The sequence below is a fragment of the Lemur catta genome, chromosome 1 (genome assembly GCF_020740605.2).
Source record: "Lemur catta isolate mLemCat1 chromosome 1, mLemCat1.pri, whole genome shotgun sequence".
NCBI classification, from domain to species: Eukaryota; Metazoa; Chordata; class Mammalia; order Primates; family Lemuridae; genus Lemur; species Lemur catta.
The window spans coordinates 107,112,000-107,129,334 of NC_059128.1; the positions used below are offsets into that span (position 1 = coordinate 107,112,000).

The following is a 17,335-nucleotide window of genomic DNA, read 5'->3' on the forward strand; positions in this document are numbered from 1 at the left end:
GCCCTGCACTGTGGGTTTGTGCCCAGCCAGCTGGAGGCTGCGGAGGGACAGTCCAACCTGGGCCAGCACCTCTGAGATGGGGGCCCACTGGGACCCCAGACCCTGCCCTGCCCCTCAGCAGCACCGCAAGGCCAGTGCCAGAGGGTCCCCCTAGGTGGTCAGGGCTGAGCTAAGAAGGAAAGAGCCGCCAGACCTCATTTGGGACTAAGGAAACACCACTGTCCCCACTGAGAATGTCCCCGTTCTAGACACTGGGGGACATCTTCCACCAGCCCTGGCCTTGGCACTCGGCCAGGAGCCCACCAAGGTCCTCCTGGGAAGAGCCTGTGGCAACAGGGGGTGCACTCTGCTGGCAGGCAGCTCAGACCCTCGACATGGAGGGAGGCAGGAAGGAGGCGGCGGCTGCTGCTACTGGCCAAGCCCTTAAGTGAAGAAATCCTCGAGACTTCCAGTAATTGCAGTCCAGCCACACGCAGGCAGCTTGTGCAATCCCACTGGCGGGGGGGCCTCACCCAGAGCTCCAGGGATGGTGGCTGGCGGAGCAGGGCCCGGCTCTACCCCAGGTTGTCTGCCCATCTGCCTGGGTCCTCTGCCCAGTCCTTGCTGCCACCACCTCGCTCCCACTGCTGCCAGGGCCCGGATCCTCTGCAGCCCCCTCAGGCTGCCTGCAGGCCAGGACAGACAACCCTGCCAGAACCCCGGCCCCCGAAACACAGACACCTTGTGGTGGGTGTCTTGGCAGATCCTTCTAAAGATTTCAGGGCAGGCAGGTGAGGATCTGAGCCTGGCCCCGCCTTCTGAGTGAGAGGGGGCAGCCGAGCTCCTCCCGGCCTCAGGGTGCGCGTCTAGAAGATGGGCTGCTTGGGTAGAGCCCAGGAGCCTCTGCGACTAGAGGCCACAAACAGTGACCACTTCCTCAGCTGAGGCTCTAGTTAGCTGCTGCTGTCAGGACGATGCCCCTGGGGACATCCACTGGCACCCAGGACAGAGCAGCGTCAGCCATAAGAGGTGGGCAGGGCCCACACGCTCCGCGAGAGCCATCCAGGCTGCCCCAACAGCAGGACTCTGGCCACTCCAGCCCTGGGCTCCCCACCACGTCCCTCAGCTCCCGTTCCTGCCACAGGTCTCATCTCACAGCAGCCATAGCCCAGACCGAGGCTGACCCTTCCACACCCAGGGACACCTCTTGCCAAAGGTCAGAGTCCTGGGACACCCAGGACCCAGGGCTGACAAGCTTGGGAGGACACACCGTGGGCCATCATCGGGGTATGTCCTGCACAAGGGGCCCCACCAGCAGCAGGCTGGGCCCAGAGCTCCCCTGTGGCTGCGTCCCTTGGGCCAGCTCTTCCCTCCCTGCAGCCTGAGCGCCCCCGGCTGTGGACCCCGTTCCAAGCGGCAGCCCCAGAAGGCACCAGCACCACACTGTCAGCCGGGGTCTAGGGACAGGGTCATTCGAGACAAAGATTCCCCCAGGGAGGGCTTCATACACGGTGGCAGGACGGTAAGATGGCCCCACCACCCGGAAGACAATCTGGGGACCCTTGAAGGTTGGACCTGCAGTCTCCATGTGACCCGGCAGTCCCACTCCCAGGTGTGTGCCAAGGACAACTGAACACACGTGTTCACCCAGAGACCTATACACGGATGTGCACAAAGCATGAGTCACAGCATCAAAGGTGCAGATAGCAAAGGGGCCCACAGGTAGGAACCCAGAGCAGTGTCCGGTCGGCTGATGTTTATTTTTAGGTGGTGTCTCAGGGCAGGAGTCATGTGGGGCACCTCACGCAGCTCCCATGTAGGGGAGAGGCCTACGCTATCACCACAGCTCACCACTGGGAGGGGGATGTGGTTTCCTTCTGAAATCAAGCTTTCAAGTGAATAACTGCAAAAGAGAATGGTAAAGGAATTAAGGGCCCAGACAGCACCAGGATTAGGAGGGTGGACGTCAGAAGAGCCCAAGAGCTGGGAGAATCTGACTCCAAGGACCTACCCCCAGCCAGCAGGTAACTGCGGCCACCTCCCGTCCCCTCTTCCGGCCCTGTCAGGGTCCTCGTCTCTCCAGCTGGACCTCAGCGTGAGGCCGGATGCCCCAGGCCAGGCCCTGGGGTCTCATCCTGCACACAGCACCACTGGCTCAGCCACCCAGACACTCGGAACCAGTAACCGCCCAGACCCGCTGACCAGTGTAGCCCAGATCCCCACCTGGCTGCGGCTCCCAGAGGCAGAGGCCAGGGCAAGAGTGTTGCTCTCACCTCCAGGGAGATGCTATGTTGTCAGGGGGTCTCATCCCTCGAGGGACTGCCTCATGAGACCCCTCACACCTCAGACCTGAGCAGGGCCCCTCTGTGGATGTGAAGGCTGTGGCCACCAGCCACGAGTGGCCACACTTCACATCCTCGCCGTGCACGATCTCAACACCTGAGCTTTCTGATAAGGATGCAGAGGCCCCTCAATGGAGCCTTGATGACTCCTGAAGCTTGAGCTGCTCCACGTCCATTTTCTCTTTCCTTCTTCTCTTTTTTTATAAACAGGGTCTTGCTCTGTCGCCCAGGCTGGAGTGGAATCATCACAGCTCACTGCAGCCTCCAACTCCTGGGATTGAGCAATCCTCCTGCCTCAGCCTCCCAAGTAGCTGGGACTGCAAGTGTGACTGGGCCCCCCATGCCCCTTTCCAACATGGCAAAGGGGAGGCTTGGAGAAGATCCGGCCCACATAGCTGGACTCGAACCACAGTGAGGACGCCTCGGCGCCCAACACACCTGCTTGTGCTCTTCCCGGGTCCGTCCCACACAGGGGTGGGCAGGGAGGAGGGCAAGGGCAGTCCCCACCCACCCGCTGGCCTCACCTCACTCTAAGCACTGAGACCCCACTGGACTCACTGTCCCTCAGCCCCACCCAGGCCTCTGGGATCTACCCAGTAGCCTCCCCATGGGTCCAGCCTTGGAAGGGGTGCTGCCTGGCGGGCAGCAGGCCCGTGGTAGATGCCCCCTGAAGGGTGGTGAGCAGACCCCAGGGGGCGCAGGGGCAGCAGCAGGCAGGGGAGGGCTGGCTGGATCCACCAGGACCCCACCGCACCCTGGGGCTTCAACACGTGGACCTGTGGAAATGGTTCTTATGATAATACAGATTATGATAATTCACTCTGTCTGAGCTCTCCTGGGACCTCCCCAGGAGCATTCGTCCCTGGAAAGCCCCTTCCTCCTCCAGGGGTGGGCAGGCCCAAAGGATGCAGAGGAAAAGGAAGAGTGTCGGTCCCTAAAAGCTCTGGAACAGCGACATCATTCACTGATCCCATCCGGGCAGGGCCAGGCAGTACCCACTGCAGTGGGTGGAAGGACATCTTGGCATTACAAATGGTTTTGACCTCTTGCACCCCCGAGAGGATCTCGGGACGCCCAGGGTCCCGGGTCCACGCTTTAGGAATGGCAACATGGCACCACCCCCTCCACTTCTCTGCTGAGCCTTTTCCCACAAGATCTCAGGTTTGCGGTGAAGTTACCAGGAGAGTCTGCAGGGAGCCATCTGTGAATGGCGGAGCCAGCCAGTGGAGCCCCAGCCACCCGCCCCTGCCATGGAGGTGGGTGGTGGCAGCCCCGTGGGCTCATGAAAGAGTCCTCAGGATGGCAGGGCTGTGCTGGGCTGGGTGACAGCCTATCCACTCCCTCACAACACCAGTCCACAGGAGCCAGGTAGGGAGGACAGTGACAGTCCATGGCTAGGCTTACAGCCTCCCGCACGCTGGCGAGTGGCTTTAGCTGGTCAGAGAGGTGGATGTCCTGGCCCAAAAGCGTGGGCACAGCCACATCACTGCTCCTGTGGCCCCTCCAGGCGGCCTCCCCATCCTCTGAGGAGACACATGATCTTGGACCACTCCACACCCCACATAGGAGCAGAGATAGGGCCTCTTTAAATTAACCTTTTCTTCTTTTTTAATCTAATGGAGGCTGGGCGTGGTGGCTCTCGCCTGTATTCCCAGCATCTGGGGAGGCTGAGGCAGGAGTATCACTTGAGGCCAGGAGTTCAAGATCAGCCTGGGCAATATGGCAAGACCCCATCTCTACAAAAAATATTTTTTAAAAATTAGCACAGTAGCATGCACCTGTAGTCCCAGCTACTCGGGAGGCTGAGGCAGGAGGATCGTTTGAGCCCAGGAATTGGAGGCTGCAGTGAGCTGTGACTGTGACACTGCACTCCAGCCTGGGTGACAGAGTGAGATCCCATCTCTAAAAAACTAAATAAATAAAATAAAATAAAAATAAAATGAAATAATGGAAGCAGTGGATGGAGATGATTTTTAAAGAAAAAAGACAAAAATGCAGAATTATAGTACACTAGGTGGTTCAGCGGGGAAAGAGCCATGATCCCAATGACGTAAACACAGAACACTGACATAACCAAAACATGCCTAGACACATGTGCGCCACACGTACACAAAAAACCAGGGAAAGTGGCCCACCCCAACATCAATACTCTGTTGGTGACACTGCTCTGTAATTTTACTAGATGTTCCCAGTGGGGGAAATGGGTATGCGGAACCTCTTTCTACTGTTTCTTACGATAGCATGTGAATCTACGACCATCTCAAAAATAAGCAGTTTAATTCACAGTGTGAACTCAGGAAGCACGTTGGGCCGATGGTGCCGCTGCCTGCCAGGCCCTCGGCTAGCAGTAGCAGATGCCGTGCCCCTCAGCCACCTTCACCCTGGACAGGGAGGCCAGCCAGGCCAACCACAACCATGCGAGCCGTGCCCAGCCAAACCCAGCTGGCGCCTCTGACCCTCGATCCTCGTGTAGCCTGTAAACACATCGCCAAGAGAGGCTGAGAGGACCCCCACCCACCCCACACTTGGCCCTGGCCCCAGCACCGGGCCTCACTGCCTCCCACGGCCCAGATGTCCCCGCAAGGACAGGGCACCACACGGCCCAGGCTCAGTGCCTAGGGAATCCGGGCCCCACACACCACGAGGCCCAGGGCCAGGCCTCCCCAAGGGCCCCTTGGGGCCGGTGCACACTGACCAACTGACGAGACACCTGCCCCCGGAGCCCCGAAGCACTGGACATGAGTCTGTTTCCTCCCCCAGGTCCAGCGGGTCCCCCTTGGCCCGAGCTGCCCATCCACACACAAAGCCGTGGGGATGTCTCCTCCCCCAGCCCACCTGCCCTGGCCAAGGGAGCATCTTCCTAAACCACAGGCCTGAACTGATGGGGCCACACTCTCAAGGGGCCACAGCAGAGCAGGGAAATAACTGATGAAGACTGCACCCCAGGGCCCCTCCCCACATCCCCATCCTCCGTACAGGGGTGCCGTCCCACCCACCAAGCCCCTCCCCTCATTCCTGGGTGTGCCCCTCCCTCTCTGTGCTCAGAATTGGGAGTGGGTGGCAGCCATGGAGGTGGGTGCTGGGTCTCAGCCCCTGCAGGGGGGGAAGCTGGCCTGGCTTCCCAATGGTGTCCACTGCCCCTCTCTCAGCCAGGGCTGCCCACAGCTCGGGGGCCCCACATCACGCTCTGCCTTGCTGGGCCCTGCCTGGCCCTTCCCCCGACTATACAGCTAAAGAAACTGAGGCTCCCTGAGCTGGGAACAGGCCCCATGTCAGATCTCAGGGGCCCCTGGGAGCCCTTCGGCCCAGTCTGTCCTTAGGGGTAAACCTCTGCAAACTAGAACCCTACAGAGGGGCCGCTTTGACCCTCAACTCCAGCCCAGTGTTCCCCAGAGCTGCTCCAACCCCTCATTTGACACACAGGGAAACTGAGGCCGGTCTCTCCTGATGCCTGCATGGGCACCCCACAGGCCACAGTGCTGGGCATAGACGTGCTCTAGACTCCACACAGTGGACGGGGAGGGGCGCCCACATGGCCGGCACTCGGGGTGGCCCAGTTTCACAGCGCCTGAGGGCTCTGCTAGGCTCAGGCCAGAGACTGAAAGGTGAAGGGGATGATTTGGAGGATCCCCATGGTACAGGAGGGGATGTAGGCCCCCAAAATTCACGTCCACCTGGCACCTGTGAGAGTGACCTTATTAGACCCAGGGTCTTTACAAACGTAGTTAGTGACGAGGTCACATGGGGTGGGGTGGGCCCCAAATCCAATCACTTGTGTCCTTAGAGACAGAGAAGACAGGACATGGAGCAGCCGGCCGAGTGGAGACAGAGGTAGGGACAAGCGCCACAAGCCCAGGACACCAGAGGCCCCAGAGCTGGGAGAGGCAGGAGGGTCCCCCCTAGAGTGCAGCCCTGCCCACACCTGGGGTTTGGACTCCTGGGCTCCATGACTGGGGAGAAACCTGTTGTTCAGAGCCGCCTGGTATGTGGGGCTGTTACGACAGCAGCCCTGGGACCGACCCAGGAGATGGCTCCAGCACGCGAGGGCCTGACCCCAGCCCACCCAACGAGCCTGGCAGGAGGGAGGGTGGAGGATGTGGTGCTCTGGGGTGAGACTGGCACGGAGGGCTGGGAACCAGATTGCCACACAGTCCCCAGAGGCGTCTGTGTGGTAGCACCTCCAGGCTGCCAACTGTGGGCAGAAGCCACCGCTCCTGAGAAGGCCGCCTGCACATGAGGATGCTGTGGGGCCATGCGGAAGCGCAGGAGGCAGGTGCAGGATGTGCATTTGTTTCTTGAATTTCCAGCTCTGCCTTCGATGCCCCAGTATGAAGCGCAGCGGCCCCCCCACCCAATGGTGAAAGGTGGCATTGCCACCTCTCCAGCCTGCAGGTCTCACGGCCCTGGTAGCCTGGGGGCTGAGCGCCAGTATTTCTCCCGCAGCGAAAGGCACTTGTGCCCCTGACGGGGTCTGAACCCTAGCTCCCCGGGAAGCCCTACCCCGCACCACCAGGCGCACTCCAAGGTGGGCCTCAGGAAAGACAGGCAAGCGGCCCTCACAGCCCCCTCCTGGGGAGGACTCCAGGGGTTCCAGCACCCTGATTTCCAGTGGAATCCCCCTCCCATGCCTTCCAGAGGGAAGATTCCCAAGCTTGGGGACGGCCAGGGTAGGGAGAACCCCAGTGCGTAACTGAGCAGACAGAGCTTCTCCTGCAAAACCTCCCCTTCTGCTCTGACACAAAACCTCACCCACTCATGGGACGAGGTGCTGGGACACTCCAGGCGGAGGGACTTGCCCAGCAAAGACACTGAAGGTCCTCAGCGGGGTGGCCAGTGCCCCAGGCCGTCGAGACTCAATTGCCCTAAAGCACACAAGGTGTCCAGGGGCCCCAGCAGGCAGGGTCCATTGACCCCTGGGCCTACCCCGCCCCCGCCCTCTGGAACCGGCCGTGGGAGAGAGGGCACAGACTCAAGCCCCAGACCCTGCTGTTGGGGCCTCCTTGGCCAACACAGGGCCCAGGAAGAGGACCGCACGTGGAGGAGGCCCTGGTGAGGGGGAACCTTGCAGCCCGTCATCCCGACCCAACACCAAGAGCAGAAGCAACAGAGCCAGGACGACGATGAGGCCAAGAGCAGCAGCCGGGGAGCAAGGGCCCCACAGCCACTCAGAGACAGGCACTGCCGTCCCCAAGGACAGAGGGCAGCCCAGGACCCAGGGCCAAGTAGGTGCCAATGTTGCTGGGGGGAAGCCAGCATCTAGGAAACAGGATCTCAGGTCCCAGACAGATGCAGAGGTGGGGCGGGGTGACGATGCTCAGTGAAATAAACCTTTATGCCGACAAGGAGACCCTCCAGGCTGGGCTCTGGAGGCAGCGACATGGGGTCACCCATGGCCGGCTCGCTGGCCACAGACTTGAGGATGTGTCGGTTTGTGCAGGATAGACCTGCAAGTCGGTGACCAGCCCCCAGGAGCAGTGCTCTGTCACAGCCGTGTGATGGGGGCGGTGCTCTACAGATCAGCCGGAGACAGTTAAAGCAAGATAGGTCAGCAGCCCTGACCCACCCACCCGGCAGCCCCAAGGGCACAGCTTTTGGGTGCATGGCCCCCTCCCCGAGGCCTAGCAGGGACACAGGGGGTCCTGGCCTGGCCACCCTCTCCCAGTGTGTTTCAGCCTTACCAGGGACAGACGCAGGCTTTCTTACAGTGATGCACAAGCCCACCCGCATCCCCATGGCACAAAGATCCAGGGGCAGCCCTTGCTCACCAACTCTCGCCGATACCTGACTCCTGAACCCCTGCCCACCTGGACAGGTGTGGAACGGCTTCCTACGGCAGCTGAGCAGCTGCTTCTGCAAAGTGTCTGCTTGAGTCTGGTGCTTATTTGTGGTCTTCAAAAGGCTTTTGACGCACTGAGCTTGTGGTTTCCTCTGACCCATAGGTCTTCTGAGCAGATGTGAAGTCAAATCCCACTCACTCCTGACTTCCTGGTCCTCTGAAACTGATGTGCTCTCGCTCGTCTGACGTCTGTGAGGAAAGTCTCACCAGCACCGAACTCCTTGTTGTCCCTGCTTGATGTCAGGTGCCTGCAACCCAGGCCAGCCAACCCCCCAGGTCTCTCTACCTGGCCCTGTGGAGAGCCCCAAGCAAGATGTCAGCTGGTGCCGTCCACAACCAGGTTTCACTGGCCCCAGGTGAGCGGTCCAACCAGTCACCGCTGTCCTCAGGCTCTGTCGGTCCAGCCTTGGTGCCAAGAGCATCACGAGGGACCTTCATCTGAGCCCAGAGGCTGTCAGGTGTCTCACAGGAGGAGGAGGAGGAGGAGGCTCACTCCCAGCTGTGGGCTGGACTCGAGGGCCAGCGACATGGAGACTGACCCAGAGCAAGGTGCCCAAGCCACCCGGAGAGGCCCACTCGCTCCGCCCAGGCAAACACCTGCACATCAGACCCTGACCCACCTCTGGGAGGAGGAGAGAGGCCCCGAAATCACAGCCGCAGGAATCCCAGACTCCCCAGTGGAGCCTGGACCCGTTTTCTCTTTCTGCCATGAAGAGTAACCACAGACGTGGCAGCTTAAAACAACACACGCGCCCTCTTCTGGCTCTGAAGGTCAGAGGTCCAGTGCATCTGGGTTCCTCGGCCACAGGTCAAGCCAGGCCAGAACCCAGGGGTCAGCTGGCCTGGCTCTCACTTGGGTTCTCCAAGCTAAGCCACCCAGCCCAGAGCACAGCAGCAGGTTCTGGGGGATGCGGTCTCAGGCTCTGTCTCAGGCTCTGGGGGACATCCCCAAGCATCCACCTCTGAGGGTGACCCCCCCCCCGCCCATCTTCGCCAGGGCTGGGGAGGGGGACAGGTAGGCACACACCCAGGAGGGGCAGAGCCTCCCGGCACAGGAATGTGGCCTGGGGTTTCCAGATCATCTGGTTTGTCAAGAGAAGCCTGAGTCTGGATTCGGGGGCAGCCCCCGGCTTTCAGAGTCTGAGATCAGGCAGCCGCACCCAGGTCCCCCTCGCCCCAGAGTTTCTCTAGGTTCCCACCAGCCGGGAACAGAGCCAACACTCTGTTAGGACCCAGGACACCCCCAATGCCATCCCTGCGAGTCCCCATCCCCAAAACAGCACCCCTATCTCCAAAACAGTGGGCTAGAGCCGTTCTGGAATCTGAGGGAGCCCTCACGAGTGGCCTGGGAGACACTAACGCACTTCCCCACCCCGGGCCAGTCGAGGGTGGGGTGGTCCTATACCCTCATGGCACAGCTTCCCAGGCTGACACCCCCAGACCAGCCAAGACCATGGGAAGCAGCCTGATGAGAGCCCCCTCCCCACCCCCCACTGGGCTCGGGCCCCTCAGAACCTGCTGCCCCTGCCCTGTTCCAGACACGGGCCGGCCGGCCCTTCCTGCAGAGCCTCTGTCCCCATGCAATGCAGCAATCATGAGCACCCAGTCGGAGCAGTCCCAGGCTCGGGGCACCAGAGGTCCAGGCAGTGAGGGCAGCCGCCCTGGGGTGAACCTTTCCTCAGTTTACCCGACATGTAGAGAAGACGCCTCCTGGCTCCAGGCTGGACAGGCACCAGGGGAGGGTCACTGGCCGCTCCCAGAGCCCTGGGCCCTTGTTTGGGGCAGGGGCTTTCTCCTGCTTGCTGCCGCCCGCCACTGCTCCACCCCTGCCTGTGAGTCAGCTCTGTAAAGGTTTACTGCCCACTGCAGGCCCAGGGCACTGGCTCCCTCCCTCCTGAAGCCAGGGCAGCAAGCTCCCAGGGAACTCGAGTGACCCATTTTCCGGAACCTGGCACATGTCATTTTCAAAATACGGCCGGTCCTGGAATGAAGGCCAAGGCTGTCTCTTTCGGTTTCACTTAGGGACTTGCTCTGCCCAGGCCAGCCCTGAGCTAGGGACCTGGACGTGGAGGGGCCTGGCTTTGCACGTGCCCAAGTCCCCAGCCCAGCCATCCCATGTGCGTGCTCTGGGAGGGCTAGCACTACGACCCCATACTACCAGGCTGGGCCCAACCCCCACAAGGTCACGGGGTTCCTCTGATCTAGGGTCTGAGTCCAGGAGACACAGCATCTGGCTCGGGGGTCTTGGAAGTATATCGCCAGACCTGGAGCCCTGTCCCCAGCCCCCCAGCACTCTGTGCAGGGCCCAGTGTGGCAGGAAACAAGTGGCTGCAGGACCTGCAGGGCAGGAGGGCCCGTCCCAGCTGTCCCCAGGCTGCCCTGGGCAACAGGACCCGGTGGGGCCTGCAGGGAAGCTGACTTGGCACTCCCCTCCCCCACGGCCACTGGAGGTCAGGCCAGGCCCATGGGAGGCCCAGGGGAACCCACAAGAGAGCCAGGGCATGTGCCAAACCCCAGGATCCCAGCCCCTGCTCCCAGGCACACACAGCCCAAGACCAGGCTCCTGCGGAAAACACTCCCTGCCTCACAGAGCAGCACTTTGGGGCACACAGCCCGGGCTTGGGTGAGGGGCTCCGGGGGAGGTGGCCTGATCCCCGCCCAGCGTCCCCTGACATGAGCTGGCTGCAGGGCTTCGAGCAGGGCCCACTCCCAGGGACGCTGGGCTTGGCCTGGGGTCACGCACATGGGTTCTCAGGGGCGAGGACAAACCATGTTCTCTTTCAAACACTTCTGTTTTCTCTGAGACACACACCACCAAATTCACTCATGTAGTGAACAGCTCAGTAGTTTTTAGTCTATTCTGAACTGTGCCACCATCCCGTCTAGTTCTAGAACATTCCATCACCCTAAAAGGAAGCCCCATCCCCATCAGCAGTCACTCCCCACTCCCCTCCTCAGCCCCTGGTGACCATGAATCCACATCCCGTCTCTGTGGATCTGCCTGTTCTGGATAGTTCATATAAATGGAGTCACACACTGTATGTCCTTCTGTGTCTGGCGTCTCTTACTGAGCACGTCTTTGAGGTTCACCCATGCCTTAGCACACAAACAAGGGGCCTAATCTCTGCCTCCCCAGGGGTTCCAGCAAGTCCAATGCGGGCAGGTGTCGGAGCCAGCGCATCTGAAATCCCAGTCTAGAACCTCAGTCCAAGTCATGGGCAAGGACAGGTGGCCACACCTCCCAGAGAGGGAAATGAGGGGACCGGTGCAGCCAGCCGTCTCCATCAGCAGTGACCCTGACGATGCCCCTGAGCTCGCAGAAGCCAGATCAACCCCCCGCAGGGGGAGGGGTCTGGGAGGCAGGTCCAAGGGGCTGGGGGAGTCCACTACACTGCCCGGTGGGCAGGCCAGTGCAGGAACCAGGTCTGGGTGACCTCGTTCTTGGGCTACACCCAGCAGGCATCCAGCTGCACCCCACCCGCCCGAGTGCCATCAGACCACACAGCCCTCAGCTGTGGAAAAACTCACTGGACACGCTCCAAGCCTGCTTGCAGCAAATCACACACACACATGCACAACACACACACACACTTGGGTACACAGGCACACACACACCATGCATGCACAAGCAATGCACCCACATGACATACGCTGGAGTACACAACCACCACATGCATACACATACGCACACAATGCGTGAACACAGCTACAGGCACACACGACACACGTGTGCACATGACACAACATATGAATAAGCAGGGACATGTGTGTACACACACATGCACACAGTCCCTGGGACTGTGCTGGCACCACGGGGGCTGTCTCCACACAACGTACCCTGTCTACCCCCTGTGTGTTTACAATCTTAGATTACGTTATACTCCCAACTGTACACAGGAACAAGCTGACCCCACCACCTGCAGGGGGCCCTCCAGGGAGGGAGGTGGCCTCTGGGGACTGGGCTTGTTCTGCCGACACAGTTGCCTCTTTATTCCAGGCTGAGCTCGCTGCGCTGCGTCGGCGTTTCCGCCTGGGCCATGCCGGAGGGGCATCTGAGACTTTGCTGGAACTGAGGCAGCCGTGCCTGCCTGGCTCACACCCCCAGGGTGGGGGAGGAAACAGCCCCACGAGGCTCAGGGCACTGACCGGCGCAGGGTCCAGCGGCCGGAGAGCACAGGTCATCTCCCCCACCTGTACACCTCCTGTCCAGCCGACTTCAAAGCCAACTGTGAATGAATGAATGAACAAACGAATGCTGCCTCTTCTGTGCTCTGCCCAACAGAGACTCCCCCTGGAAATCCAGCCCCTCACCTGGGCCCAGGCTGAGCCCCTTCTGCACAACCCTTCTCCCCATCAGGGTCCTTCTGGCTCCCACAGGTGTGAGTAGACGTCTGCTGGGAGCTTCCTGTCTGTCTGAAATCACACCCCCGGGGCAGGCGGGCGCCTGCCTGGTCCTTCCCCTCTCCAGGGAAGAGGGAGCCTGCCGGAGTCTCCCCTGCCTAGGAAGCCCTGGGACCCCACCCACCCAGGTGTCTCACTCTGGCTTTCTCCACAAGGACTCTGAAGGTGGCCCAGGGCACACAGCTCTGAGAAGCCATCACCCCACCTCTCAGGGGCCTCCCCTGGGAAAATCCAAGAGAGGGCAACCGGGAAGCCGGTAAGCTAGACGGTGACTGGAAGAAAGGGCGTGGACAGGCACACGCCTTCCCTGGGCTACCCGCCTGACCTGCCACAAACTCTGAGGGTCCCAGGTCCCTGCCACTCTCCTCCCAGGGTCCAGTCAGGGCAGCCAGTCCCAGGGAGGGTGCCTGTGACAGCACCGCGCCCCTCTCAGTTGGGCAAGCAGGGACTGGCCTGGAATAAAGCTCAATGCCTGTGACCAACGGGCTGGCTCCCTCTGGGGTCTGAAGCCCTGCTGCCCCCAGAAGCACCGCCAGTGAGCGGGCACCCATCGTGCCAGCTGACTTCACCTGAGAGCAGGTCACCTCGGTTCCAAGCTAAAGTCAGCCCTACATCAGGCCCCACTTTGTCACTCCGTAAAACACCCACTGCCCCCCAAACTGCCAGCAAACATTGACGAAGGCCAGCTCCACAGCCTGGCAGCTGCCTTAACAGTGTGCAACAGATGGCACCAAAGCTGGCCCGTCTGGGCAGTCCACAGGCAGGAAGGCCGTTTGGGAGCAGGCGGGACTAACAGGCATTCCGGGAAGCAGAAGCCAGGGGATGTCTTCACTTTATTTTAGTTTTTAGAATGTGAATCACTTCGTTTAGTGAGACACTTGCCGTCCCTGCCCTAGCATCTCTGGAGGCGTGGGGTGGGCTCTCCCTGCTCCCCCAGCCCAGGTCGTCTGGGTTGGTCCCTCCAGCTGCATTCCCAGGGCTCTGGGGTGGCAGGGAGAAGGCCTGAGAGGGGCAAGACCCACAGAGCCGGCCTCCCATTCCCCACCCACCCACACGAGCTGCTCCTGGGGCCACCTCCGGCCACACACTCCCACCCGACAGGCTCTGTGCAGCCATCCCTGGGGTCGGCTACTGCCAGCAAGCCCCCCATCCCAAACCTGGGGCCCACACGGGGAAACAGGCGCGTCTGCCTCTCCTGGAGGGGCCAGGGTCAGCGTCCCCAGGGCTGTGGGGCCAGGAAAGGGGGGTCCTGGCAGGGGGTCACTGAGGAGAAAGGGCCTCGAACCACCAGGAGCCTGGGTTCCGGGATCAGGAAGATAGCAGAGATCCGGGGTCACTGGGGAAAAGGGTTGGGGTCAGGAGGCGCATGGGGTTGAGGGTCACATGAAGGGAGGAATGGTCAGGACCCCCAGGAAAAAGCGGGTTCGGGGGTCACCGGGGGCTCCAGGGTCACTGAGAAGTCCGAGGTCAAGGGTCACCAGAAAACGAAAGGTCGGAAGTCACCAAGGAAAGCGGGAAGGCTGAAGGGGGTCGCCGCAGAGGGGTCAAAGTTCACGGCGGGGGTCGCCAAGCAGCGCGCGGTCAAGGTTCGCGGAGGAAGACTGCGGTGGCGGGGGTCGCGGCGGGGGCGGGGTCGCGGCGGGGGACGAGCGTCGCCGTCGTGCTCACCTCCGCCCCACGGCCCCCGGAACCCCCAGGCAGGGACGCGCGGCGACGCGCACGGCCGGGGACACGACGAGCCAGCGCGGGACCGGGCGCGGGGTCGCGGCGGGGTCGAGGCAGGGGTCGCGGCCGGACGCGCCTCACCTCGGATCCGGGTCCGGCCGGGCGCGGAGCCCGCGGCGCTTCAGTTTCTCCGAGCCTCTTGGTGGCTGCGCCTCACTTCCGGGTTTCGGGCGCCATCTTGGGGGCCCGCGCACTTCCGGTCATGCCGCGGGGTGGGCCGCCAGGGGCGTGACCTCGGGAGGTGTGGGGGCGGGGCCACCCTCCAGGTCTCGGGAAGGCGCCCGGAATGGCGCCGGGTTCGAATCCAGCCCTGCCTTGTGTGACGGGGCCCGGGCACGTGCCTTACTCTGCTCGGGCCTCAGTTTTCTCCTCTGCAACGTGCGGGCGAAATCGAGCCTGCTGTGCTGTGCACATGCCCGCTGCCCCTCCTTCCTCGGGCCCCCTGGAGGGGTCCAGGCCTTTGCACGCACGCGTCTGCTCCTCGTGCGCACGCACCCCAGACCTTCAAACTGAGACTCCCTCACAACCACCTAAAATGGACGAGGCCCGCCAGTCATGCCCTCTCCATTAATTAATTGCCCTCCCACCACAGTTCTCTGCTCCTTAACCTGTCTGCCTATCCGGACCCCTGCAACGTGGTGACTCGCACATGGAGGTCCGGGTCGGTTCCAGGGGCCAGCCCAAGAGAGCGCAGGATACTTTCAGGCAGGGCCATGGGAGCCTGGGGGGCTCCTCCTCTAGGTCCCTTCCTCAGGGGCTTTCAGTGGCCTCACTGCAAGGACAAGGGCAGGACTGGGCCCTGGCAAGGGTGGCTGGAGCCCCAGGGTAGTTTTCTTGTGACTTGAGCCAATTGGACCCACCACGGGGCAGGCTGAGCCCAGTTTAGGCAGATCCGGTGTGAGAGGCACCACGCCCTCTCGGCCTGATTTCAGGGATAATGAGAAGGACACTGATACAGCTCCCTGGACCCAACTCACCACCAGCCAGAGGCCTCCCACACCTGTTCCAGCCCCCTGAATTAGAGTTTGCTTGTCTGTGGCTTGTTTATTCATTCAGTGAATGGTTACGGATGTTGCTTTGTGCTGGGCCTCCAAAGAGGACCCAGTTCTCTGCCCTGACCTCAGGAAGCCCCTCCTCTGGGGGAGAGAGGGCCAGGACCAGCCACTGGCACATGGAAGATCAGGCCTGGGGCCCAGGGAGGGTTGAAGTTTCTTCCTAGGACTTCATGGAGGGCTGCATGGTGGAGGGGATATTGAAGCTGGGTTTTGAGATTCAAGTAGGAGTTTGCCAGACAGAAAAGAGTAGAAAGGACAGGCTAGGCAAAGGAAAAGCTGTTCAAAGGGCCAGTCTAGTAAGGGAGAGGAGTATGTTTAAAACCTATTTGCCCTACAAAATTCAGGCCAAAGACCTCCTGTCATCAAACCTGATGCACAAAAGAACAGACTGGAAACCTGAGACCCAGGGAGGAGAAATGATTTCTCCAGAGTGAAGTCTCCTTTGGTATGCTTAATTCTCCGCAATCGGGGTTGTAATCTCAATTTTGAAATTTTTATGCTATGCGTGGTGGCTCATGTCTGTAATTACAGCAGGAGGCCAAGGCAGGAGGACTGCTTAAGGTCAGGGGTTTGGGACCAACCTGGGCAACATAGCAGGACCCCATCTCTACAAAAAATGAGAAAAATTAGCCGGGTGTGGTGATGCATGCCTGTAATCCCAGCTACTTAGAAGGCTGAGGCAGGAGGATCGCTTGAACCCAGGAGTTCAAGGCTGCAGTAAAAAAAAACAAAAAAACCTATTTTTCACAGCTAATGAAAAGCTATTAAATTGAGCAACAGAGATTCAGAAGATTGAATAAGCTGACTTGGGGGATGGCTGGTGTCCAGCTGCTTTTTCTCATTTCCTCCCACACAGGACCATCCACACAATTTCCAAGGCCCAGTGAAAAACAAAAATGCAGGGCCACTTGCGCAAAAGTTGCAAAAGAATTTCAGCAAGGCAACAGCTAAACATTAAACTGAGCGCTGGGACCTTCAGAGCACAGGTGCAGGGCAAAGGCCCAAGTCACATACCCATGAATCTAGCCGTATTCCCCAGACAGCCCTCTGAGAGGGAGGGACTGGCATTACCTGCATGTCACGGTGAGGAAACTGAGGCACAGCACTGTTCAGTAGCCAGCCTAAGGTCACCAAGTGATCCGGGAGAAGGCGTGGATTCAACTTCTTCCACATCTGCCTCAGGAAACCATGAGGTCTCTAAGGGTAATTGTGCCCGAAATGGGGGCAGTTTGCCCAGGCTAGGGTGGGTCCAGCCATCTCAGCATAGAGGAATCTGCCGAGTTGGGGGATGTCTAGGGAATTAGTCAGATTTGGGGATTTCCAGGGAATCATAAGAGGCAGCTTTAGAGAGCCATCAGGACACAGCTCCATAGCTCTGTAGCTCACAGCCCAGCTTTGGATGCAGCTCTGCTTGTGTGCTCTGTGACCCCAGGAAAGTTGCTTAACCTCTCTGTCCCTACAATTTCCCACCTGTAACATGGGGAAGGTGATAATACAAGCAGCTACTTGCTGGGTTGTCTAGACAACTCAATGAGACAGTGTGTAGGATTACACCATTAGGAGTATTTCCAGGTAAAATTCCAGATCTTTCTCCAGCCACAGCCACAGTGTCACATCAGCGAACGTTCAAGGAGGAAGTCGTGAGGAGGAAGGCTGAGGTTGGAGGTCTAGAGAGGAGGGATTCTGGACAACGCAGATGGACGAGCATAGGCCGGGGGCCCCAGGGAGCCACTCAGCTGGCCAGAGGCATCCACAGCCCCCTCCTAGCCCTGGCCTGGGCCCAGGTCCTCGATGCATGGTGACGGGAGGAGAGGGCTCCTGGGACACGGGATCGTGGCAGTCGTGGTGGTTTTTCTGGTGAGGCCATGTTGGAAGTCCAGGTTCTCCTGCCCTAAGTCCTCCCTCTACTCCCCTCCCCTGCAGGCACCTCCTAAGTGTCCCCCTGGGGCCTTTGATAGACTCGCAGACATAGAGTTGCGGGATAAAATACAGCACAT

General features: G+C 60.4%; 1 protein-coding gene across 3 annotated transcripts in view; it reads right to left on the bottom strand.

Annotated features, from left to right (window-relative positions):
- Nucleotides 1-16,484, bottom strand: part of SBNO2 (strawberry notch homolog 2) — a 49,460-nt gene extending 32,976 nt beyond the window's left edge. For 2 of the 3 annotated variants that reach the window (XM_045542641.1, XM_045542671.1), the window contains exon 1: nucleotides 14,365-14,468. The gene's annotated coding sequence lies outside the window, so the exon portion shown is untranslated. Of the gene's footprint in view, nucleotides 1-14,364; nucleotides 14,469-16,409 lie in introns of those variants that run through there. The other variant, XM_045542651.1, reaches the window with a different exon arrangement.
- Nucleotides 16,485-17,335: the final 851 nt, after the last annotated feature.